Source organism: Mytilus californianus, unplaced genomic scaffold (genome assembly GCF_021869535.1).
Source record: "Mytilus californianus isolate M0D057914Y unplaced genomic scaffold, xbMytCali1.0.p SCAF_2, whole genome shotgun sequence".
NCBI lineage: Eukaryota > Metazoa > Mollusca > Bivalvia > Mytilida > Mytilidae > Mytilus > Mytilus californianus.
The window spans coordinates 88,610,350-88,638,172 of NW_026262668.1; the positions used below are offsets into that span (position 1 = coordinate 88,610,350).

Sequence of the window (27,823 nt, forward strand, 5' to 3'; positions counted from 1 at the left end):
AGGTCAAAAATGTTTCTCGTTTAATGAAATGCTACAGAAAGCTCTGCAGAACACCATTCATATCCTCATACATGGACTTATATTATGAATGACATTTATGTTTATATATGTATTTTACAAGTATTAGCTAATTAAAAATAAAATAAAAAAAATAATCTAGTGTTGCGTTTTTAAAGCCTGTCAGTATAGTATGTGGAATAGATATTAAAAAAAAAGTCTATAACATGTCATAATTACTTTAACCTCATTTTCACACTTCAATGCTTATGTTGAGTTTTGAGGAAACGAACAGATGTTCTCTAAAACTACATGTAAGCATGACAAGTAAAACAATATTCGCATGTAAACTGTTGAGTGATCCGGGTATTTATAATATAATTCTGAACTTATTCTCACATTTTGTATGTCTCATATTCACACTCCAGTGGTTGAGTTCAAATATCAGGACCAAGCCGACCTCGGTAATTAAGCAGGGCAAATGAACAATATATGCAGGAAGGTGTCTTTCTGTCTGACACGTGATTTATACTTTGGTCTCATATTTACTAGCCAATGGTCATGTCAGGTCAGGTTTCTGGTTTAGGCCTGTTATACATTTATTTAACTATGCACCACGAATCAAAAACATTAGATTTATGGATTTGTTGCTTTAAGTATATGTTCGTTTGACATATGACCCTGGCCTCATCTCTACACGCCAATTTGTCTAATGTAGGTTTCAGGTTTAGGTCCTATCCGTACTAACATACTTGACACTGTGTCTGTTTGCCTTTGAGACTCATTCCTTATTCATGTACTTTATATACAAGTACAGTTCAGAAATATTCATTTTTACATTAATTATAGATTGAAGACAATGGACTACTTTGGGTAACCAAAAAACATAATTGAAAAAATGAAGTTATTATTATATACTTTCTATGTAAATATTCACGAGATATAGTAGATTTTGTATAGTACAAACAAAAGTATATTCGTAAAAATCTTGTCTCCAAGTTGGATGTTTCTACGGTGATATAAATTAAATGTGTTAAAATGTTTGTTATTCTTCTGCTATTGCTATATTTTGTATTTGTCTTTTGAAGAACTGATACCATTTACGGATGATGGAAAATGAGCACACAAAAAATTCAAAAATTAAAACAACAGTCAACAAATTACTACACAGAAAACATCAAGAACCCACTGAGAGCCGGGAAGATCTAACATTCCGGAAGGCCAAGAAATTGCTCTCCATTGTTGACACCGTTGTTGAATGTCCATAGTCTAATCCTAAGACGATACCGATTTTTTAAGATACTGGAATAGGTGTATATTCTATTACATTATTATATGAACGAAAGTGAAAGTTTGAAATAAAAACAACTTTACTGAACAAACTTAAGGTTAAACAAAACCGATATCGATCGGCACAACACAGATATTGAAAAACAATAAAATATCGAAATACAAAATTGAAAGCTAAAGCAAAAGCAACACGAACTTCACTCAAAAATAAAGGATGAACTCAGGTGCTCAGGAACTGTAAGATTTTCCGCTTCACAAGTATAGCATTCATAACAACCCAGTGATAAGTCGCATGTATTATTAGTTACACAGTGTGCTGGCAACCTAATACGATTGTACGGAGTCAGTAAATTCTATATGGGTCAAGAGCGAGCGAAGCTCAAGCCTCATATGGAATTTACTAACCCCGTATATGTCGTACTAGGTCACTAGCACACTGTGTAACGAATTTATCTTATCAACTATCTTAATGTGGGAGATTTAGACGTACCTTGATATCACAATGTTAACACAACATTCAACAGTGGGAAAGACAGCATCTGTGAGACAAGGTTTTGTCTAAAACCATGAAAAATCTTAATTATGTATGTTTACAATGTATGTTAATTTGAGAACAACACCGTTTTGTCATTTTTTAAAGGAACGTAAATCTAGCTGCTACTAACCGTGTATTTTAAAATATACCCACTGACTGTATATTAAATATACACGGTTCCCACATGTTCGCTTTTAACCAATGATATTCCTAGAAGTGTATAGGAGGTTTGATCAAGGTGAATGTTATACACGGAAAAATATGGAATAGTCGCTGACCCATGGCCAATAGAACATTTCACTGTCATCTCTAACACAAATTATCCGTAACGATCAACAAAACCAAGTCGTGATGTCGTCCAATAAAACTTCGACAAGATGACATCAATTTTAAAATTAATAACTTTCTTCAGTATCGGCCTTGTAAGCAGTTACTAACTAGTACCTTCTGTTGGAAAATTCCTGATATGAATTGCATGCTCTGAAATATCGTAAAAACTGGAATATATTATACTTCATATCCTGGATTGCATTGACACTCCAATATCGTAGACGCTGCGTAGGGCTACGTTAATTTTGACGAATGAACGAATAGCTAGCCTAGCTGTTAAGGTGGCTCGGCCCTTTAACAGTGCGCATATTTTAACGCATGTTTCTAACGACGAGCGCCTTGGAAACGGTCGCTTTGAGGGGTTTTCTCAAAAATAGTTTTGACGACATTGGAACGCGGGCGTGTATGAAAGCACCCTTTCCCGATGTCATCAAACCATGCAAAACGTTCTACAAAACATGAAATACGTACGGTCAGAACTACAGAGTGGTTTGTTCATTTTTCACATAAAAAGGACAGAATTATACATGATATATTAAAGCATAACATTAAAAATGTGCGTTCGCTCCAAAAACAAATTCTCACCCTACACGTTCGCCTCTTGGATCAGTTCGCACTCTATTTTCATTTAAATACTGGTTGAATATATCAAAAGATGTCTTTTAGATGTATTAGTATATATCAGGGGCCTGATGGGGGGGGGGTCTCATCACGATTCACGAGTTGATTTTTTTGTCAATCACGATTCACAGAAAATAAATTTCCATGATCACGGATCACGAAAATATAAAAAGAGTATAAATCTGTAGAAAAACGGATCACGATAGCGAAAATGCGCCGATCACGAAGAACGAAAATAACCCATCAGGCCCCTCATATATATATATATGAAAATATTTTGCCAATGACGCAACGTCAGGTTAACCGTAAACAAAGGATAGCGATGTAAACAACTGCATGTCAACATACGGCTTCAGTGGCGGATCCAGAACTTTTTGTAAGGGGGGCCCACTGACTGACCTAAGGGGGGCCGCTCCAGTCATGCTTCAGTGATTCCCTATATAATCAACCAAATTTTCCCCACAAAATGGGAGGGGGGGGGGGGGAGGGGATCCGCCTATGGGCTTTCAAAAACAAGTAAAATCCATATAGTATGCTACTATAGTACAAAGGCATCGGGGTTCATCTGCACGCTATAAATGATGAATAAATAAATAATAACAATTAAGTGTTTTTCAGAGTCGGCAAAGTATACAAATAGAGTCAACATAAGCTCTAATGAGCTTTTAACCGTTTTATCCGTTTGGCGTATTATAACATTTTGTTACTGTCATAAATTTCTTTTTTACTTGAAATATCTTCATTTCCAAGTATTGGTAGGATCTTATTCCGGAGTATGTGAAATATTTTCCTACTGCAAATTTTTGATAATAGTTACGTATTTTTTATTTGCCAAAAATTTGTTAACATAACAATTCCGGAGTACTAGCATGTGAAATATTTGAACACTGCAAAATTTTGATAATAGTCAAGTATTTTTTATTTTCCACAAAATATGTTGGACATTACAATTTTCAAACAAAGACTAAATACTTGACAGTCACACATAACATTTTTATTTAAAGATTTATATACTTTATCAAATAATGGACACGAAAATATCTCTAACAAATTTTCTCGTATCATGATTCTATGATTTTTGGAAGTCTATAGTCCTATAACATGAGACCTCGGGGCCAATGTTTTCTATTTATGATATTTTCCTTTTACTTATTTCGATATTTGTTAATTTGTTAATTTTCTATTTTCTGTTGTATCTTTCAATATGCCAACAGAGTTCGCATTAAAAAAAAAGAAAAAAAAGAGGAAATATCAGCGTAAAAACTAAAATAATTGATTAAGATTTAGAATGAGTTATTATAAAATCTAACGGAACTGGAGCAACACATTTTTTGTTTTACGCAGAAAAAGACGGACACTTTAATAATTTGCATCATGTAGATGAAAATTGGTCAATAGCAACCGGGACCTTACTAGTATTCCGACCTTAGATATGAGTGGATGAATGATGAAATTCTAGACAGCATGAGAAAACGTAGCGTATCGTTCAACATATATAGATATGTAGGATATAGCGGATATACTATCTGCGACGATTTTGAACGCAACACAGTGTTGAACGATATATGCTAGTCTACGTAGCTACCCTATCAAAATGACGTCATTGGTAATAACCTATATGACGCCATTTTGTATTCTCTTGATAGAAAGATTTTTTTTGGCTGGTTTTGCTGGAATAATGATACATGGAGTCCTACATAAAAACGAAATGTTCACAATCAGAAATGTGAAGTGATCAATTTGAAATCGTAGTTGTCATCCCACTTTCAATGTGTAAATCAATGTTTCAATCAGACCTGATTGTATAATGTGCACTTTTTTTCATGTTTAATGGGATAGATGCGAGCAATATAGTAATTAAACTTTGAGTTTTTTAGTGAACGCATACCTTCTATAGGGCGAAAGGTGAAGTTTAAGGATAATGCTAGCATCTATTCATTGATCTTGTTTAAAATCTGTATCATACGAATAAAGAAATATGTCAGCGATAAGAGGAGCCCAGATGAATACAAATGGACTATTTGCTGATAAACAGGTTAACTTAACATGGAGAAAATGTTTCTGTAAAATTCCATAAAATCTTATGATCACTGACCCTTAGCACACATAGTGTTCTAGATCTGTCTCTTTGTGATATATACTATACTAGTATGAAATTTAGAGACAATGCATTGTCCTTTTGATTATAAAACCAAATTGTCTGAGGTTTCAATCCGTCGTCATGGAAGCATACAAGTGCAAAACATTTTTGTTTGTTACTTGTAATCACACAAAGAATATCAAATGTGACGCAATTACTCATATAGTGTAAAAGCGTCGTCGTATTCTTGGTTATTGACAACATGCAAAATTAACCAATGTGTCCATGAAAGGTCGCAATTTCCAGTCGTATAGTTTTTTCATTGACCTATGTGATATAGTAGTTGTTACAAGCATAGATTTTTGAATATTGTTTTTATTGGTGTTAATATTGATTTTGTTATCAGTAAATTAAAATCAAACTAAAAATTATTTTATATACATATGCACATTCACGGCTCTACAATCTGTCTATACCTTTATCTTGGCATTGCACAAGGTCATGTTTTTCTCTGACTGTTTATGACGTCTTTACTCTAAATCCATTGGATGTTGGATGTGTATACTGATTGATACTTTAGTCTTACCCCGTTCACACTAGCTTTTTTTAATCGATCTAAATTTGAATCAATCTTAATGAAATCAGTTAGCGTTCACATTATCTTTAATCCTAACGATCTCTATCGGTCTAATCTGAACCACTGCGTTCATACTACAATTAAAAATGCAATCGATCTGACCGTATTACTCGTAAAATTGTAAACACTGTGTAAAACTGTATAAATACAAATATGTAATCAAATTAATGTGTTGATACACACGTTTGCAAAAAATAAAGGACGAAGTTATTGTTTCAATTGAATTACAAGTTCAAATGTTGATACTTTGATCTAAAGTGAACCGATCTAATTTAAATCGATCTAAATGTCCAAGTGTGAACGGGGTCTAAGATGCATGATTTTTTTTTTTTAGTTGTTATTGGCTTTGAACTAGCCGTCAGTAGCTGCGAGTACTCTCAGATCTGTACTTAGTGTCTTTTTGTTGTGGGGATGTATAAGTACCCGTCCACGTCTACTCTGTGTATTTCTATTTGTATGCATCTTATGTGTTAAGCCTTTTTCAACTGATTTTTGTGGTTTGTTCTTATGTTGTACTGTTACACCACTGTCCAAGGTTAGGGGAGGGTTGGCGCCTTCAAACTAGTTTAACCCCGCCACATTATGTATGTGCCTGTCCCAAGTCAGGAGCCTATAATTCAGTTGTTGTCGTTTGTTGCTGTGTAACATATTTGTTTTTTGTTCATTATTTTGTACATAAATAAGGCCGTTAGTTTTCTCGTTTGAATTGTTTTACATTTATCATTTCGGGGCCTTTTATAGCTGACTATGTGGTATGGGCTTTGGTCATTGTTGAAGGCCGTACGGTGACCTATAGTTGTTGATTTCTGTGTCATTTTGGTCTCTTTTGGAGAGTTGCCTCATTGGCAATCATACCACATCTTCTTTTTATATATATAGCTCTGTACTTCTATCAGAACTTATTGCCCCTGTCATATGCCCATCTCTCACCCACCCCTTATCTATCATTAAATACGTTTATTATGCAATCATTTCAAAATCAGGAACTTTTGAAAATCTGTAACTTTATAACTAGTGATACTTAACTATACTTTTTGAAATAGAAGGATGAAAACTTCATTTTAGAAGAGTAAACTTCCGTTTTTTCAAGCCCCGTGTTTTCCCCCTTTGTTGGTGAATGTAAACCTTTGATTCTATTTACGACTGAGTACATTTGTATCCTCGCATACTCTTGTAAACATCTTTTCAACAAACAACTGATTGGAACTGAAATAAAAGTATAAAAGATAAGAAATATAACAATGATACCTAAAACGTAAGCTATACGAACTCCCTGAAAACCAGGATTCAACCAGATGCTTCGGAAGGGCAAGTTTATCCTGCTCTGTATTCGTACACATGAAATTTTGGATAACTATATATCTAGCCATAATACGTGTATAATTTACTTATAAAGATTTGTATTCCTTGGTTCAATATTTTATTTAAAAAAAAAAACAAATGGGTAATTGTTGTAGAAAAACACAAATAACAATATTTTTTACAGATTTTATTCAATTATCTCATTTTTTTTCCATTGAGGAAAACAAAACGGTCATGGAACTTCCATTCAAGTTTTTAAGTCTTTTGTTATCACAGTAACATTACACTCCTACTCATCAACACGTAGTTTCTGTCAATCTGAAGTAGAGAAAACAGAAGGATTTCACCAAAAGCCACCACAAAACAATTGTAGAAAGATTAACTCAATCCTGTACTTCCTCTTCAACCACGAAATCTACGTCGGATTATCCTTCGTCGTGTGTAAACTGGTCTATAAACAGACCTTTGACTTTGTCTTCCATACCCTCTTGGGTAATAATAATCAGGGTAGTCTGGTGTATCCGGTGCATCGTATAGTCCATCTGGAGTGTCATAGTATGAATCCGGTTGGTCGTAATATCCTGTCGTATGATGTGCTGCTATACAAACAATTACAACAAGCAATACAACTATAACCTTAAGATCCATGACTAGACAGAGCTTTGACCAAGATACAGTGGAAGATCAGATAACTGTAAAAACAAAATAACATGACAAATGACTAATGTAGTATATACTATAAATACACTAATATCAATATATTTAAAGGTTTTAATATAGCGAATCTTTATCAATCCCAAAGAAAACAGATGTTATGGTTAACGCTTCTTCAGTTTCATTGTTTTGCAGATGCGATGGCTTTTACTGTGGTTTGAAAATACAAGCCAGATGTCTTTGGTCATGACGACTTGTGCAATGAATAAAAGCATAAGAAAAAAATACAGTTTCTTTTAACGATGAGCTATATTTACTGTGAGTAAGTTTAGTTGGAAAAAAACATACTTTTATCTAGAACAATTGAGTTATGATAGGCAATAAAATCAAAACATCTTTAACTGTTATTAAAGAGTTGTGTTACTTGACTGCTAAAAATCTAAAGAATGCCTTTATTTGCAAATAATAATGAGGACATATTAATTAATAAGCGGACAGATAACTTATTTTATTTGATAGACCTGATAATTTGAAGCCAAGTCCAAAAGGTTGAATTTAATATCATAACTTCATTACAGCAAGATCAAAGATAGACATTGATTCAAATTTTACAGCTGACGCAGTCATTATCTTGCCTTCTACAGATTGTTTTCGGGTCTTTGTACCATTGGTGTCATTAGAATTATTCCAATTATATAAAAATCGGCGGATAAGAAAAGGAAATTGCAAGTGTATAAGCAACTCACCTGTCTTTTTCTTGAGTGATTATGTCCAAGTAAAGAATAATGAACTAGTGATGGCTTTTATAGTCCACTTTATTGGAAACACATAAATATGATTGATATTGTCATAAACATCCAGGAAACGCGGTAAACAACACATTTGTTTGTTTGTTGGGTCAATATAGTTTATATTACAATTGTCACCTTATTTGATGTATTTTTTTCAAGAGGAAACAAACTTCTGAATGGCAAGTGCTAAATAATATGTAAAAATTTCCGTATATTGTACTAGGAATTTACAAGTTATCAAATGTTTTGGCGACAATATCAAACGTGTGCAATATGCACGTGATGTGTGATGAATTGCAAATACATGTCGTGATAATTGGTCACGAACTTCGTCTTATCATTGGATTTTTCAGAAAATATATAGTAAACTTTGATATGAATAAAAAAAAGGGAGAATAACCTTCATAAGTTTATCCTCTAAAACTCCTGAAGAAAAGTTGTGGCGGTATTTCATATCTGAATTTTATACCAAAGACAGTTTTACTGGATTCAAATTCAAATTTTACCATCTTTACAAATTCTTTACAATTGATAAAATATGAATGTAATTATCAAAATAACAATAAGGAGATGTTTTATGATCGCTAATGAGACAACTAACTATTAGAGTTCAAATAAAGTGGATGTAATCAATTATAGGCAACCGTACGGCCTTAAACAATGGAAAAAAACCCATACCCTATAGACGGTTATAAAAGGCACCGAAATAATTCAAACGAGGAAATTAAATCCAATGGCCTAGTTTATAACAAGACAATTTATGAAAAACAAATATGACAGACATGAATCAACGACAAGCACTGACACATAAAGAATGTGTCGGGGTTAATATAAAAAAAGAAGATAAGGTATGACTGCCAATGAGACAACTCTCCACAAGAGACCAAATGACGGCCTTCAACAATGAGCAAAGCCCATACCGCACAGTCATCAATAAAAGGCCCCGAAATGACAATGTAAAACAATTCAAACGAGAAAAGTAACGGTCTAATTTATGTACAAAAAATGAACGAATAACAAATATGTAACACATAAACAAACGACAACCACTGAATTACAGGCTCCTGACTTGGGACAGGCACATACATACAGAATGTGGCGGGGTTAAACATGTTAGCGGGATCCCAACCCTCCCCCTAACCTGGGACAGTGGTGTAACAGTACAACATAAGGACGAACTATAAAAATCAGTTGAAAGAGGCTTAACTCATCAGATGGATAAAAATACAAATACTACAAATACAAGTGGACGTGGCCGGGTACTTGTACATGTAACAGCACAACATAAGGACAAACTATAAAAATCAGTGCAATTAGCTTAACTCAAAAGATCGGTACGAGGCACAAACACAACTAACATAAAACATTAGAAACAAAGCACCGACATAAGAGTACTCACAGTTACTAAAGTTAGTTCGAAGTCAATAACAACTAATAAATAAATCCTGTTCTCTCAGGTTGAAGTATCAATCAGTAATCCATGCATTTTGTGTTTCAGGATATCAAAGAAAGTACATCAAAATTTGCCAGTTACTGATTTGATTCTGTTATAAGGATGTACTCAGGTCAGGTTTATGAATTTCTGTCAGATGTTCGGTTTTATCCTACGATACAGGGTAAAATATTTTGCTCATATCACCCACTTTTCTTTTCATAGAAGACTTCAATAGCTCATAAAAAGGTCATTACCAAAATTTAAACAGATTTTTTTCTTACGATTTGAGACCCAAATAATGCCAATGCTAAATATAAGGTAAAAGTCCGAGTCAGCCCCGCCATTTTAAAAAAATCAAATATCGCAAAAAGGAGTCCATAATATTTTTAGCTTATTTTGTTCCTTTACTAATGCTCTTTTGACTTATAGTATCAATTCTAAATTCGAGATTTTTTTAATTTCACCTAACTACATCCATATCACTCCTTTAACACATTTTGTTTCCCTTTGCCAATTGTAGACATGTTTGACTACTTTACCGGCAAACTGAGTTGCTGCCCATGTAAAGCATGATAAATTGAAAGTGAATTATAGGCATTGTTACCAATTTTAGTATAAAAAAACCCAACATATTTCTATCAAATGTTTTTAGTTTAACAATGGTAATATGTAATTAACAGATTTTGAATACTACACACATTACGCACAGACAAATTTGCCCGTTCTGCTTGCTCTTTATTGGCAATTAAAAAATGTATGTCCATCCTAGTAGAAAAAACTCGTACAAATGTCGAGAGTCAATTCCGTAAATAGCAAATAGACTAGTGTTTCATACGACTTGCATTTATAGATTGACATCAACTAGGCACACTCAAACTCATTTTTTTTTTACCTGATACTATAAAATAGAATGGCCTGAAATCTACAACCAACTTTGTAAGAGGAAGTTGCAACTTTAGTTTTTATAAGATTGGAATAGAAATTGTTACGTGTTCCCAAAATTAATACCACACGTATATGTCATGCCATTGCTGAACTCAAAATCAAACAAATATAGAACAGCTATTTTCTAAATGATATCAGGTGACATTGACATTTACCTTCTGACATTTGCACTATTTTAGGTTAATACGCACTGAACAACGTTTCTTTGAAGTCGAAAGTATGTAGTATCTAGTAGTATATAGAGTATATAGAACCAGAACAGACGAAGGAACGCATAGTTCAATCCAGCTATCAACTGTATTTTCGAGAATCTTTTCATCTGGAGCAGTTCTAACAATATTAAGTAGGGCACTATTATGGTTTTAAAAGATTTGATTAAAAATGCCTCAATACATTGATAGATTTTTAATTGGTTATATTGGCTGTCTACATGTTATGCCTCGCCGTAAAACACTGAATATTAAATTGTATCATAAATAACAGGGGAGATAAAAATAAATCGGAAAAAACGGGTGCCTTTATTTTATTGTTGTCGTAGTGTTGATATATTTATCTGAATGAAATCCCTTTTTATTCATATATGCATCTCTAAATTCAACTTTACAAATATGAAGTTCCGCACTGACTGCTGACGTAACAGCATGAAACAAGAGAACCACTGATTAAGGAACTAAAAACAACATCAAAGAATACGATGCAAAACTTCTATGGAAAAGGTCTGGTTTTGAAAACTATCATCGATTTCGATTTCATGAAGTTCGATCACTTGCTAATGGGTAGTTTCAAAATAACAAGGCGAACTTCCAAAATATGACGGCGCATTTAATAATTCATTTTATGGATATGATTCACCCACCGTAGCGACAAGGACACAAGGTCCTCATATATGACATCATCAAATGTGACTTATCACTGAATTTTTACTTGAAATGAGCAACACGACAAGTGCTACTAATTGAGCAGGAACTGCTTACCTTCTGGGTTTGCTAAATCTTTAGTTTTCTGAATAGAGTTTTGTGATGTGTTGTTTTTTCGTATTTTTGTTTTGTTCGTGGTGTTGTCTGTCATTCTTTCATTAATTTGTTTTGTTTGCCCCTCAGTAACTTCTTCTTTTTTGTTTGTTTCTTTCATTGTGAGTGAAACTTCACTAGTGGTTTCTAGAATATATTGATAAAAACATTTACTCATAATATGTTTGATTGTCCAATCCAATTTACAATTTTTCATCAATTGTAAAAAATATCTTTATACGACTGTATGATTCTCGTGTGTGAAATATGTCTTTTTGTATTAGTATGTTTAAAATTACATAAATGCGAGCGTTTTTAAATAAAGTGCGTTTTTTCTATATTTTCTAATTCTGATGTTTTGGATATATTAAATATGTAGTGGTTTTATATTCTGGTGTTCAAATTGCATATGCATCTGTTTGAGAGTGTACACAAACAATGGAGATGTGTTGTCTGTGAGGTAACCATCATATCATTTTTACATTTGTTTACTTCCTACTTCCTATGAACATAGTTATAATTGTTATTGATAACTAGCCAATCAAAACATAGAACATAAATTAATTAAAGTAATAAGCAAGCACAACTTACTTTTATATACTATGTATCTCTGGAAGACCTAGTATAAATTCTAACTACACCAGTTTTTTCATATTTTGTTGTTTCGTTGATCGAGATAAAAGAGAATTACACTAAACTAATATACCAGTAATGTACGTTCAACCTGGTTTTTTTTCTGTTATGAATATTTGATATAAAAATAAAGAGATGTAGTATGATCGCCAATGAGACAACTATATATCTACCAGATATATACGCAACCCATACTATAAAGTCGGTTATAAAGAGACCCTGACATTACAAAATGTAAAACAATTCAAACCAGATTCCTTTCAGATATGTTGTCGTTTCTGTTCACATATCGTCTTAACTAGGGACGATTAAGAGCTTGTCGTGTCATTTTTGGTGATTGTGCATTGTGGTGGCCTCTAAGATATTTCATTGGTTAGTTTGTTTTTGTTAGGTATAGCCGTCGTCTTAGATCTTAATGACTATATCATAGGCCAAGGGAACATATCTTAAACTTCCTCTATTGGTATCATAACTATTGTTGATAAAAAGCAACGTTATCATGACAAATTAGTCTTTAAATGTGGGGACTGTGTCAAAGCATTGATCATCGATTTAAACCGGTTAAGGGTTATGTTGACCGTCTACCATACTGGTTCATTTGAATGATAACCGATTTTATTTGCTAATTGAAAAGCGGAATAAAATCATTTAAGACAGCAGGGAAGATTAATTGTGTAGTTTTATAGCTTAGACTGATATAAAGAGTGACAAATTTATACTGTAAATGTTTACGATGTCTCTGTAGTGGCCAGTGAGTCAGATTTGTCTAACTTAATTATTTGATTAATTGTCTAAATTATATAACCTTTTTTCACGTGTAGAGAACCACGCGAGTGGATTCCATCCTTCTAATTGGCCAATGATCTTGCGGAGTCAGCACGAGTTTATGTGCCATGTGTGCGCTTCCTTTTATCATTAGTTTTCGTCTTGATAACTTGTGATTCTAATACATTGCGTGAAATTTACATTCTCATTGAAAATTCAGTACAATCTCCCACAATTAAGTACTTCTTGGAGGATACCTACGGCAGATGAAATTGCTTTGGCATTGCTAAACCGTATGAGGTCCAACGAACCAACATCCCAACAACAGCTGTCATTAGCTGATTTAGTCACACCAATAGGACAGCAACCACAAGCAAGTTCATCTGCAATGAGTAACCCAACCTTATGTATTCCACCAGTGCTATGTTCTTCATCAGGCGTCAACAATGTTGTACAACCAGTTACTACCAGCATATTTCCAACAGACAGCACTTTGATATCTGAACCTGTGAACTATAATGCAAATTCACAGAGGGAAGGTACAATTCATATAACATTTAGCTCTGTTGATTTAATTAAGAATGCATTGCCTTTGGCATATCATGTAAATGAAAAATTGAGAAATTCTATTTTTAATAATGAATATGTAGACTTTACTGCCTTAATGCCACAAACTCAATCAAATGAAGAGATACATGTAATTGCCACTGGTGTCAAACTAATGACAACCTCTATTTCAAACCCAAAAGCAATTTCAAACATGCACCAGGGGAATAACGCATTTGATATATTTTTTATCAATTTATCTTACTAAGTATTCAAACTTGATGTTAGATCTGATCAAATATGGTAGTACAATTAGAAAACTTGGTTATGAGTGTGGTTTTCAGGCAGTAAAATGTTATGATTAAGAATTTAGAAAGCTAAGAGTAGTCCATAGGTTAGATTAGGGCATATTGCACGATGAGTTATACCGATTGGCTACGGCCATAAAACATTCAAGGCAATTATCAGCAACATTCTCAGTCATCTGGTTTGAAAAACAGCAGGTCGTCCTTTCTCGATAAAACCCAGCAGAAACCAAGTAAATACCCAAACGGTTTCTGTTTGAGATACTGCAAAAGTGGTGCGTGTCCAACTAAAATGTGCAAACTTAAACACCAATGTGTTCACTGTGGACAGAAACATGCTACAGACATCTGTAATAAACGATCAACAGGTATTAAATCTTCCAACTCCAGTTAAACTGGATATACTTAGTACATACTTACAGTTTTATGATCCGAAACTAAAAGAATTTTTGATTAAAGGATTTTCAGAAGGTTTTAGGTTGGGTGCTACTGATGAAAACATTTCATTTCTGACTTGTAAGAATCATCAGAGCGCTTTGGACAATCCTGAAATTGTGACGGAAAAAAAAGAAAGGGCGGTATAGAGATTCCTTTAATTCGCCCCCTTTCCTAATTTTATTTGTTCCCCATTGGGTCTTGTATCGAAAAAAGAAGCAGGTCAATATCGTGTTATACATGATTTGTCATTTCCTAAAGGCAACTCTGTCAATTCGTCAATCCCTTCTGTATATACTTCGGTATCTTATGAAAATATCGAAAATGTCATTCAGTTAGTTCAAAGTCAAGGTCATAAAGCCTTGATGGCAAGAGCGGACGTCGAGAATGCATTCCGTTTATTGCCCATAAATCCAGAAGATTACCATTTACTAGGCTTTACATGGAATGGTAAATACTACTATATACTTGTATTCCCATGGACCTTTCTTCATCGTGTCAGTTATTTGAAAGATTATCATCTGCCCTTCATATTGGATATTAACCAGTTCATTCGGTATTTCTAACGTTTCAAATCTTCTAGTCGACGATTTTGTCTTTTTTAGTGAAGCAAGAAGTAAAGCTTGTGCCTATGCAAGTTGCATTCGTTTTTTTAAATTATGTAAAAGGATTGGAGTGCCAATCAAGCATGAAAAACCCCGGTTTCCTACTACGGTTTTAACAATTTATGGCATCGAAATTGATTCTAATGAATTGATTGCCAGGTTGCCTTCAGAAAAAAATCGAGAAAATATCCGCTATGTTAGATTCCGTTAAATAACGGCGGAGTGTGACTCTTAAAGAGACATGCAATCTTTGATTTGCTTATTGAATTTTGCATGCAGTGTTATCATACCGGGTTGAGCCTTCTTGCGAAGATTAATTAATCTCACTTTAGGTCACACTTGTCCTCATTTCCGTATCACATTAAATGCAGAAGCAAGAGCAGATTTGAGGGCGTGGTTCGAGTTTATAGAACATTTCAATGGAAAATTATGCTTTTTATATGACAACTTGGTGTCCTCCGATACTTTAAAACTTTACTCCGATGCCGCAGGAGTGCAGGGAGGCTTTGCAGCTGTGTTTGGTATAACATGTTCACAGGTAGTTGGCCACATGAAATTGAACCTGAACATATAACAGTGAAGGAACTTTTCCCTTTTGTGCTAGCTGTCGAGATATGGGGTAAATTTTTAGAAAATCGTAAGGTTTTGTTTTTCACTGACAATTCCGCAGTGGTAGAGATTATCAACAAAACTTCTTCGAGGGTCAGCGTGATTATGAGACTGGTAAGACGTTTGGTCCTAGCTTCTATAAAGCATTATATATACTTTCGAGCAAAGCATATCATTTTATTGCTCATTTATTTTTACGAAATTAATGTCCATCAACAATAGCCACCCATATTTCAGCTTTGAGTTATGTGCACAAATCAAATAATTGGCCTGATCCTACAGATATGTTTGTAATTCATAAAATTTTGAAAGGTGTACAGAATTTGAAAGGCAAGAATGGCCCTAGACTACCTAGTACTAAGGACATTTTGATCAAATTAATTGACTCTTTGTCGTGTGTTATTGTTAACGTAGACAACCAATTAGCCCTTAGGGCTATGTTTATAGTGGCCTTTTATGCCTTTTTACGGGTAGGTGAGATTTCGGCCAAAAGCAGTTATGATACAAAGCAGGTGCTTCAAATTGGCGACATATCATTTGATCATGAGAATAGTACGTTGAAAGGTATGTCTTTAACCATGACGTATTATAAACACAGTGATCTGCATCCTGAAACCATTTATATCCCGATTTGTGCAGAAAATATTGCGTGTCAGTTATATATGTCTATCAATATTTGTTACATTTTGGCCATACAACTGGACTGTTGTTCCAATTTAAGTCTGGAGCACCTGTTACTCGGTCTTATTTCACCACCCTTTTAAAATAGGCTCTCTCGTTCATTGGTTTAGACATTCGGTATTATGAAACACACAGTTTCAGGATAGGGGATGCGACTTCTGCTGCAGCTAGAGGAATTCCCCTCTCCGTGATGCAAGGAATAGGGAGATGGAAGTCGAACGCTTTTATGAAATATATAAGGATGCAAAATTTTTAAGTTAGTAATGAAATATTATACACTGTTTTGGGTCAGCATTGCCTGCCAAAACATTTATGACTTGATTATATAATATCTGTCCATTTTTTTTATGGTGAACCACTATCTGTTTTATTTGATTTTTGATCAAACATTGCCATTAGAAATGGTATTTTCAATTTTGATTATGACAGTTGTGTATTATATTAATTGTTTTTGTGATTTGCTTTGAAAACATGTTATGGATGTCATCATTGCCTGGTCTATAACTGCAATTTGTAAATTTTTTTTTTTTAATGTTTTAATATTTATAATTTATTTCATAGATTGTATTCACGTCGCCATAGTCCTCGGGTGGGGGATCTTCTCTTAATTTAAGAGTGTATTTGTGGCAGATTTTTCTCCCCACCTTTGCTATTCTTTGTCATTTATTTATTTAATTGATATGATTTTAAATGTTGTAATTTCGTATTTATATGTATTACAAAGACCTTCTAAAATTCAAACTGACCATTATTCCGTGCGTTCATCGTGTATCGTGCGTGTTGCGTGCGTGTATCGTGCGTGTATCGTGCGTGTACCAATCGTGCGTTCATCATTCATCGTTCCGTGTATTTTCCGTGTAACGTGCGTGCATCGTGTATTCTTAATCGTGTATGGTGCGTGTATCGTGCGTGTATCGTGCGTTCATCAATCATTCATTCTTAACCGTGTATCGTGCGTTCGTCAATCGTGTATAACTGTGTACATCAGATAACGTGCATTTGTCAAACGTTCATCTCTAATCGGGTAACGTTCATTCATTGCGGTTTTTATATGATAGTCGGTTATAGAGCTCATCAAAGCTTATATTTTATCTCACGGTTAAAGTGCATATATATGTTCCGACTTTAAATAAAATTTACATTCATACTTACTTTCTTGTGAACACTTAATTAACGTCATCGTACATAACGTTCATACAGATTCATGAATTTTTGTGTAAAATTTATTTATCATCTGTAAACATTTCGTGGTTATTCAGTGAATCTTGGCTGGGACTGACACATTTTAATATAATGATACATGTTCTACGTACAAACAATAACATGATGACATTTTTACGACAGAACAGTTAAAATTGGAATTTCTATTCAACTGAGCGAAATGGGCTTAAAAATATACTGTTGGCCAACTGTTATTTGTTAAAAAATATTCCGCCAATTAAAAACAACAGTGCTTTTGCAAAATTTAGATGTGGGGTAGCTCCACTAAAAATAGAAACTGGAAAGTATGAAAGAAAAGAAGTCCACGAGATGACATGTGTTGTAGCTCTACTATTGAAGATGAACTTCATGTCATTTTAAAATGCCCATTATATGTAGATTTAAGACAAATTATGATACATTAAGCTAAACATTTTAATGAAATTTTAACCTTTAATTATCAGATAACGAAAAATTTATATTTTTATTTAATAACGGCAATGTTGCTGCTATAGTTGCCAAAAACATCAACAATATTTCATTGAAAAGAAACGGCATTTTATTTCCTAGTTCTCAAAGAAAAAATGTTTTATTTTCATATAGTACAGGTGGACACTGTAAATTTTAAATGTAAATGAGTAAATATATTGTGTCTTAAAAGTCTCTCATTATTCTTTTTAAGATTGGTACATACAATGCAAATGTTTTAATGTTTTATGTTTATTTCTGTGATTCTCATTTTATGTTTGTATGTGGTGAAGACTATAATAAAATATTGAATCAGTATTAACATGATTAATGTTCAACTTGAGTCATTTCTCCAATGTTGAACAATGCAAGATTATATTTCTTCACTTATTTGGCAAATTCATATTCTACTAAATATTCAAACATTTAAGTTTTGATAAATACCATTACAAATATAATTTTTGTCTTCGTTTCTGATGGTCACGTGCAGGTAAGGTTATTCCATTGAGAAAATACAATATACAAGATTGTCGGGTAAATGTGGATTGCGGATTAAGATTTTAGATGTCAAACTTGAATTAACAAATTAAACTGAGGCGAATTTAACACGAACATGTATTTTCTCTTCAACAGTGTTTTTATTCTCTGTTCTTTATTTTCATTTAAAATAAGCTAAATATGTTTTGTGGAAAATTGAATACAAATAAACATATGTATTTGAAGGCATCATTTTTTTAATTAAACAAGTATAAGATCACGCAAATATATCCCGTATTCCTTAAGAAGGATTTTAAATTGAGGAACTTTTTAAACTTGAAATTGTGTTTACGAGTTTAAGATATTCTTTTTTATTTAAATTTTTTGATAAAATAGTTAAATATATTGTATTATCATAACAAGACTTTATTTAAATGGAATAAACATGGAACACTTTCACAGATTCACTTTTCATTGTGTTCATGGTTGCATATCAAGGACACCGTTTTTAATGTATGTCTAAAAGATTAATATCCGAAAAAATAATTCACAATAGTACTTTGTATTAAAGAATGACGGATTATTTTACCATGGGGGTATTTTTTGTTCCGTTACTGGGGACATTTTTTTGTCCTTTATGAATCCATATGACAAATTTGACTCCAATAAGGATAAATTTTATCTTATAGAAAAATCGGTAGTTTTTATCCGATAGATTTTGTGTTCATCTTTATCGGATATAAAAGATTGAAAAATACAAACAATTAATTGAAGTTTCGTATGCATCTATCACGATCCAGCAACTTTTGACTAGTATAAAGGGTTGCCTTGGTTTTATAGCTCAAAACGGTATCATTTGTTTTGCTTTACATTGGGTTAAATAATGAAATGTATGTTTCAGAAATTTACACAAGTTTGATTTCGGCTTTGACTCCCGGGGACACTGTCGTTTACAGTAAAAGACGAAAATCTACACATGTACGTTCTTATAAAAAAGAAGTTGTGGTATGATTGCCAATGTTCATCATTATATCATAATTATTGTACTCCCCTAATAATGAATCTATAATATATGCCACTGGACGTTAAACGATCAACTATTTATTCATCCATCTTATCCTTTTAGTTTTGTGATAATTTGCATATCAAATACATGAAACAACAGGGGCGGATCCAGCCATTTTAAAAAGGGGGGTTCCCAACCCAGGGCAAAAAGGGGGGGGGGGGGGGGGTTCCAACTATATGTCCCCATTCAAATGCATTGGTCGTCAAAAAAAAAGGGGGGTTCCAACCCCCTGAACCCTCCCCCTGGATCCGTCACTGAACAACTGCAGAGTTTCACTAAAGTTAGAAGGCCGATATTATTGCACATATAAAACAGGCATTAACATCGATCCCTACGTTTAGATCCCCTCACAAAACAACACTTTATAAATTTCATGCATCTATAACGCTTTTCTGGATTTACTTTCACTAGGAACGCTCAATGCTAAATATTTGAAAGCCAAAGAATGTATAAAATAGATAGGAGTGTAGAGCTATATGACCAATAAAGGGCCTATACACATTCACAACATTCTGTGTATTGATGTGTCTGTCCAAATTCAAAAGCACGTAGTTCGGTGGTTTTCGTAACATCAATTCTGTTATATACATGTATTTGGGCTTTTTTTGTGGCAAGATACATGTAGCTTTGAAATAAAGAAGGCCGTTAGTTTGCTCAATTGAATTGTTTCATATTTTTTTTCATGTCGGGGCGGGGCCTTTAATAACCGACTTTACAGTTCCCGTATTTTTTCATTATTGAAGGTCGTATAGATATAACTGCTAGCATTCCTCTTGATTTGAACTTTCTTGAATAGTTGACTCACTAGCTATTATACCACATTTTCTTATTTTTACATAAGCCTTCAATCCATCAAAAGCCAATTTAGTCTGCTGTAGCTGAAACCTACGTATCTTAAAAAAAATATCTAAATTTATATACCGACAATTTAAGAAATGTTTGTCATAGATATCTGTTCGTGATATAAGTATCAACATATTTTAGCTATGAAGATGTGTAAACCCTTAAATAAACCCTATTTCTTTGGGCAATACCTACGGGAATTAAAATAATAAAAACCATTATTAGAAAATCGGAATATATATGTGTGTATGACTCGGAGGTGCAATGGAGATCATAAAGTTTGATGGCCACGCGTGAAGTGCGCTGGTCTGCGCCGAAGTGCGATGAGCTGTTCGATGGTTTGCGATGGTTTATATAACGCGGGATACCTAGATTAAAGTCTACAGATGTGCAATTATTATGAGCAGTATATTTGTTTCAATGTCAGTATATAAAGCATTTACTAGTGTTATTGTCTATGAATGTAATAGTTAAAGTTGCCGCGTACTAATTTAGAGATCGTCCTATTTGATGTTTTGCATGTGGAAATTATTCTTGCTTCAACATGTATCTTTACTTAATCTGTTCCTCTAATGAGATCATAATTTACCGTTATATAATCATAAGAATAGTTTCACGGTGGACCCGTATGTATTGAGGAAATGACACTTCATCGTACGTAAAAACAAATCTTTCGTATATTTCCCGTTTCACAGTCCTACATGTATATTGAATTTTACCCACAACTCAGAAAGTTGACCAGCGCGGGGTATGCTTTAAACCTCTTATTCTAGATGTCTGGTAACTTACTCGTGTTTATGTTGGATTGCTGTCTGATTGACGAATATCCGTCATTTTATATATATATATAACAAACAAATTTAAATGATATATATATATATATATATATAAAGAAAAGTTAAGTAGAATCCGTATGCTGGTAACATACAAGAACATTAATAAAAGATAATAACGGTTTCAATTCATCACTTTTACTAGCGCTTTCACTGCTTTTACAGGACTTCAGGTAATATATATATATTTAAATTTGTTTTTTAGGGATGCATCCAGTTGCACCTTTTCATTTAAAATATATTTCCGTGAAGTAATCTCAAAAGATTACTCACTTCAATAAAAAATAAATAAGGGAAATGAAACCTCTTCTCGCATGTTGCACTTTGTGTAATTGTTCTCTTCGACAAAATACTGCCCTGAACTCAATTTTGGTATAAATATAAAGAAGCCATATTTGGTTCTTAAATGGATATTTTTTAAACACCTAAAGCTAGGTAAAGCCTATCTCTTGATATAGGCTCTTAAATTCGGCAACTTTTAGAGACCGACCGTGCTTGGGCTGTATAGCCAGTCAAGGTCGCTAAACTCTCATTATCCGTTTAGAGATTTTCTGAAAATACGATGGTTATACTGTCTCATTAGAAACTAAAACCTTATCAAATATGGTGGCCTTCGGCTGTCATCTGCTCTTTTCGGGTTGTTGTCTCTTTGACATATTCATCATTTCCATTCTCAAATTTAAAATAACTAAAAATATGATAAACAGTTGTCAGATCAATATTCATTTAACAAGCCAGTGCGTTGATACAGGTTATATTCTACTGAATTTACTATATCCGTTATTATTACGTAATTATATAAGTCCCGTGTCCAGGTAAAAATAACAATTTGTGGTTTGTATGTCAGGTGAAAGTGACAACGGGTGGTATGTATACTAAAATGTTTATCGTCTTCCATTATACATGAGGGTGTGGATGGGGGTTTATAGAATAGAAAATTATTGACCAAAAAATAAAGAATACAAAAAATAACCAGACAAATATATAGAAAAGAAAATGATGAGGTACTAGAATATATGGAATAAAGAATGATCGACAAAAGGTATAACGATTAGAAAAAATTGCCTAAAATGATGAATACAGAAATAATGAATCCCTATTCAGACCCTCATAATCTGACGATGACATTTAGCTTTAGGACAATTATGGGCATGTGATACAGTTTTAGAACCACAGTGATTTTTTTTTACAAAAGTTCACATATATACAAGCTAATTTTTACAAAATCAATTTGTATATGTAATAAAAATTATATCTTCATGTGCTAAATTTAAAAGACAAATGGGTTTGAATTATTCGACATTAAAATTTTTTACTAATAACATTTCGGTTTCTTGGACATTTTTGTCCTTTGAACAGACATCCTTAACTTTTTTGTTTCAAAAGATAAAGATATGCGGATTTCGGTAAAGAGATTAGGAATATCTTCGTTATAAAATTGGGCTCTACATTTGTGTAACAATTCTTTGTTAATATTTAATTTTTGTGAAAAGAAATTGATACAAGAAGAAAAAACGGTATTTTTGTTGTATATTTATCTAGTTAAAAAAAAGTCGGTAATTTCTTCATAAAAGTTGCAACGAATAATCTTCATACAGTATCAAGCAAAATGTCATGTCTAAAATGTCATAACTGATAACACTTTTTCCTTAAAAAAATGAAAAAATAATTATTTGGATAAGAAAATAACCCAGATATTTAGATATATTAGAATAAAAATATTTTTTTAATTTTGCATTTTAAAAAACCCTGTGATATCTTTTACAGTTTGGAATTGGAATTGGAATTAAAAATTGCATTTCCCAAAGAGTTTCAGGTAAAACCCCGAGAATCTCACCTCCTAGAAATTTGAAGTGCCAGGATGTTTGAAAATATGTATGAATTTTATTACATACTTGAAATTGTATAAGGAATATAAAAAGATTCAGTATGTTTACTGTACAAACAAACAACAGACACCAAGTGATGGATACAATTGTGGCTTATATTGTTTAATTCATTTTTACTGAGAGCAAAATTTGATTGATTGATTATTCAGTGGTTGTTTAAACGTCCAGTGGCAAAAATTTCATGCATATTCAGGACGAAAAGTCGTTTCAGAAGTATATTATGAAGTATTTGGTATTACAAATGTTTAAATTTTCTCATTATTTGGTAAATTTCATTTTCTTAGCTATTTCTAATTAATTTGTACGAATCAGATTTTTCTGACAAATTATATATTTTGCTCTAAATTAACTCATACGATTCTGATAATATAAGGAACATTGTAACTTAAGTAAAAAAAAAAGAGATTATGATTGTTTAATCAGTTGTTATGTAAGTTCGCTCGTGTCAACTACTCATTTAATGGTGATTCTTTTTCTTTAAAAATTGGAATTTATGTAATAAAAATCTATCTATCTATCTCTACCATAGTATGAAAACAGAGTACAAGTAACACGTCCTTTCTAGTCCTTAGTGGCATATTATAAGTCCTTAGCAGTGTTTAGACGTACAGGCAGAAAACAGTCGAAGGCCACCAATGGGTAGAAAATCCCGCACCGAAGGCGTTTTTCAGCTGGTCCTTAAACAAAAATGAATTTTAGTTCAGTGATAATGGACATCATACTTAACTTCGAAACATACAAATATTTCCTAAATTTCGGAACGTAAACATATGATAATTAATTAGTTAAGGTTACAAATTTAGGCAGATTAAAAGAAGGGGGGGGGGGGTCAATGCATTTGAATGGGGACATATGGTTAAAACCACCCCTTTTATCCTGGGTTGAGAACCCTCTTTTTAAAAATGGCTGGAATCGACACTCTTTAAAACGTAGCAATTTATAAATTATTTATATTAAGTAGAATTATAAAATCGATGAGTTTTATAATTTGACAACACTCATTGATATTGGAAATACTATACTACAATTAATTTATTTAATACATGGAGTGTTTAGTGAAACTGTCGACCAATCAACACAGAAAGCGAGATATCTAAAATTTGTATACCCTTATAGATTTTCATTATCATACATCAATTTTAAATGCAATTCCAAATAAAATGGCTTTGAGAACCGTGTATTAAGCGCTTATCGTTCATTCGTCAATGAATCATTCACCGTACGTGTATCGTGCGTGTATCGTGTATTCATCATTCATCGTGCATCGTGCGTGTATCGTGCGTTCATCATTCATCATTCATTTTTCGTTAATCCTCCGTGTAACGCTCATCGCTCATCGTGCGTGTATCGTGTATCGTGCATTCACCGTGCGTGTATCGTGCATTCACCGTGCGTGTATCGTGCGTGCGTGTATCGTGCGTGTGGTCAGTTTGAATTTTAGAAGGTCTGTATAATTGCATATTAATTCTGAACTTTTATGTCAAATGTTTTATTTGCAAATTGTATGTCTTGCGTTTTATGATTTTGAATAAATTACCTTTTTCGTCAATCTTGGTTTTATACATATAGCGAAACAAGCTCAGACTCTGGCCTGTTATATATATGCGTATGTTTATGGTATCTGTCTGACAGTCTTAAAACCAATTTTATTTGCTAATTGAAAAGCGGAATAAAATAATTTAAGACAACAGGGAAGATTAATTGTGTCGTTTATAGCTTAGACTGATATAAAGAGTGACAAATTTATACTGTAGTAAATGTTTACGATGTCTCTGTAGTGGCCAGTGAGTCAGATTTGTCTAACTTAATTATTTGATTAATTGTCTAAATTATATAACACTTTTTCATATGTAGAGAACAACGTGAGTGGATTCCATCCTTCTAATTGGTCAATGATCTTGCGGGTCAGCTCGAGTTTATGTGCCATGTGTGCGCTTCCTATTATCATTAGCTTTCGTCTTGATAATTTGTGATTCTAATACATTGCATGAAATTTAATTCCCACCCGCAAACCTCCCTTTATTTTAACTTTATAAGTAGTTTTGTAAATATGTTTTTTTTGTGGAGCAGATTTTTCTCCCCATCTTTGTTATTCTTTGTCATTTATTCAATTGATATGATTTTAGTTGGTGTAATTTCGTATTAATTATGTATTATAATTGCATATTGATTATGAACTTTTATGTCAAATTTTTTATTTGCAAATTGTTTTTTTTTTTTTTTTTTTTTTATTTTATGATTTTGAATAAATGACCTTTACCGTCAATCTTGTTTTTATACATATATCGAAACAAGCTCAGAATCTGGCCTGTTATATATTTTAGTATGTTTATTGTATCAGTCTGTCAGTCTTAAATTGATTTATAGTATTATATCGAACATGTTACACATAAAATTGTGTTCTGATAACATTGCTTGTAATCATAGGACGGGAAGGGTATACGTTTAAACCGTAAAAAGGGGGGGGGGGGGGGGGGTAGCGGTATTGCAAGTATGAAGTCCATATATTTATTTTTTAATGATAAAATGTTTTAATACAGTGCTATATCGTCAATCTAATTAAAACCGAGCTCTCGTCGCTCCCGTTTACCGAGAAAATGGGGGCGAGGGGAGATCAGTTTGTAATTAGATTGCTATCGATAATTACCAAAAACAAAAATGACAAAAGTAAAACAATATGCGAGGGAATTACTGGATTTTGGGTTTATTAGAAAAAAACTGAACATTTTGAATTGCTATCTTAGACTTCCACTGCTCGTGGTTATTTTTATAACCTTTAAAAACCAATTTTTAGAAAAAAATTTCGGTACAACATGGAAAATGGAAAAGCAATCTATAAATACACAGAAAGAAATTTTATATAGAAGTTTTGTTCTTGCACACCACCTTATTTACAACGGAAAACAAGCTTGAATTTTTTCGAGACCTTTTCTAAATCGTCGAAAATTCCTTTTGAACATGGTAACAGGAGAGACAAAATATTGCACCACCTATCAAAAAATGTTTCAATACAATGTATTTCCTTCATGACATTATCAAGATTGCAATTTATTGTATGTTGGTATAACAGTATTGTTGTTTTGATTTGCTTACAAAGACGATGGTTTAAACTAGTTACTCTTATCTAATTTTGCAATTTCAAATTTCAACATATTTTGAAAATGACACATATAATAAAACGGTTTTGCATTATGTGCCACCAATCCAAAAGTTCTGATCCGTCGTTAAAGTTTTAAAATTCGAAAATAAAAAATACCTAGTACATAAAGATATACATTTTTAGCTTTAATTTGAAAGGGTGGACAGAGGATTTCTGCCTTTTGTCCCAGACTCCGTCTTTTCGACTTTCCCTCTCTCCTTTCTGTTGAATCCTGTTCCTTTCTCCAGTCTTCTTGTCCCATGTCAGTGCTCTAAATGGAAGAATTATTATGGAATTTATAATATTTATTCCTCATGGAATAATGATATGAAATATTCGTTCCATAAGGAATATTTATTATGAAGTTGTCAAAGATATGTTCTAAAAGGACATATGTTATAAGGAACGAATATACGTTAACATCTAAACTACCGTGGATATAAGCAATTATAGGTCATCGTACAGCTTTCAACAATGAGAAAACCCATACCGTATATTTAGCTATAAAAAGCCCGACTTGAAAAATGTTAAACAATTCTAACGAGAAAACCAACGGCCTTATCAATAACAATAAAATTTTCGAAAAACAAATTTGAGACTAAGACAAACAACAACCACTAAACTATAGTTGTTGATTTCTATGTCATTTGGTTTCTTGTGGAGAGTTGTCTCATTGGCAATCATACCAATTCATCTTATTTTTATATATCAAAATAAGGAGATGTGTATGATTGACAATGAGACAACTTTCAATCAGATTTCAAATACCGTGGATATAAGCAATTATAGGTCATCGAACATCTTTTTAAATAATGAGAAATACCATACCGTATATTCAGCTATAAAAGGCCCGACTTGAAAAATGTGAAACAATTCAACGGCCTCATTTATAACAATACAATTTTCGAAAAACAAATTTGAAACTAAAACAAACATTTTAATTTAATTTCTATGTCATATTGTCTCTTGTGGAAAGTTGTCTTATTGGCAATCATACCAAAGTTGAGACTTAAACTAACAACAACCACTAAATTACAGGCTCCAGATTTGGAAAAGGCACATAACGTATGTGGCGGGGTTACATGTAACATGTTTGTGAGCGCTCAACCCTGCCATAACCTGGGACTTGGTGTAACAGTACAACATAACAACAAACAGTAAAAGTCATTTGCAAATGGCTTAACTCAATAGATTAGTATGAAGCACAAAAACAAATAGAATTAAAAACCAATTGTTCAGAGAACAATTGAAGGTCTTTCCACTTCTAACGATTTATTTTGATATGAAAATATTAAAATTCCATGTATCATGTCATTTTCATTGTGTCAAATAATAGCTCATTGTCTGCTGTGACAAAATATATGGTTTCTATACAATTTTGTTGAAAATAAGGGAGGTAATTTGTTACTTCCGGTCTGAAAATGTGACTTCCGGTATTATTTGAAAGTGTTTTTGTCATTGCTTTCAAAAATATATTGTTCGATATAATTTTGCATGAAATAAATACAAAAAATAGCCACTTCCGGTTTACACAAAGTCACTTCCGGTTTGTTTTTTTCAAAGTCATATGGCTTGTAACCTAATGCACAAAGTTCTATGGCTTTATGATGTATAAATATGAATTTAAAGCAAAGGTCAAAATCTAGAACGTCAAGTTTGCCTATGACCTTGACCCCAATATCAAGTTCATAAACCAAGGACA

At 32.9% G+C, this 27,823-nt stretch overlaps 1 long non-coding RNA gene across 1 annotated transcript; it reads right to left on the reverse strand.

Annotated features, from left to right (window-relative positions):
- Positions 1-6,964: 6,964 nt before the first annotated feature.
- LOC127728429 (uncharacterized) lies at positions 6,965-8,230 on the reverse strand. The gene is made up of 2 exons (XR_007994119.1): positions 8,193-8,230; positions 6,965-7,484 (listed from the first exon to the last, which is right to left on the reverse strand). It is a non-coding gene; the product is annotated as an uncharacterized LOC127728429 (long non-coding RNA).
- Positions 8,231-27,823: the final 19,593 nt, after the last annotated feature.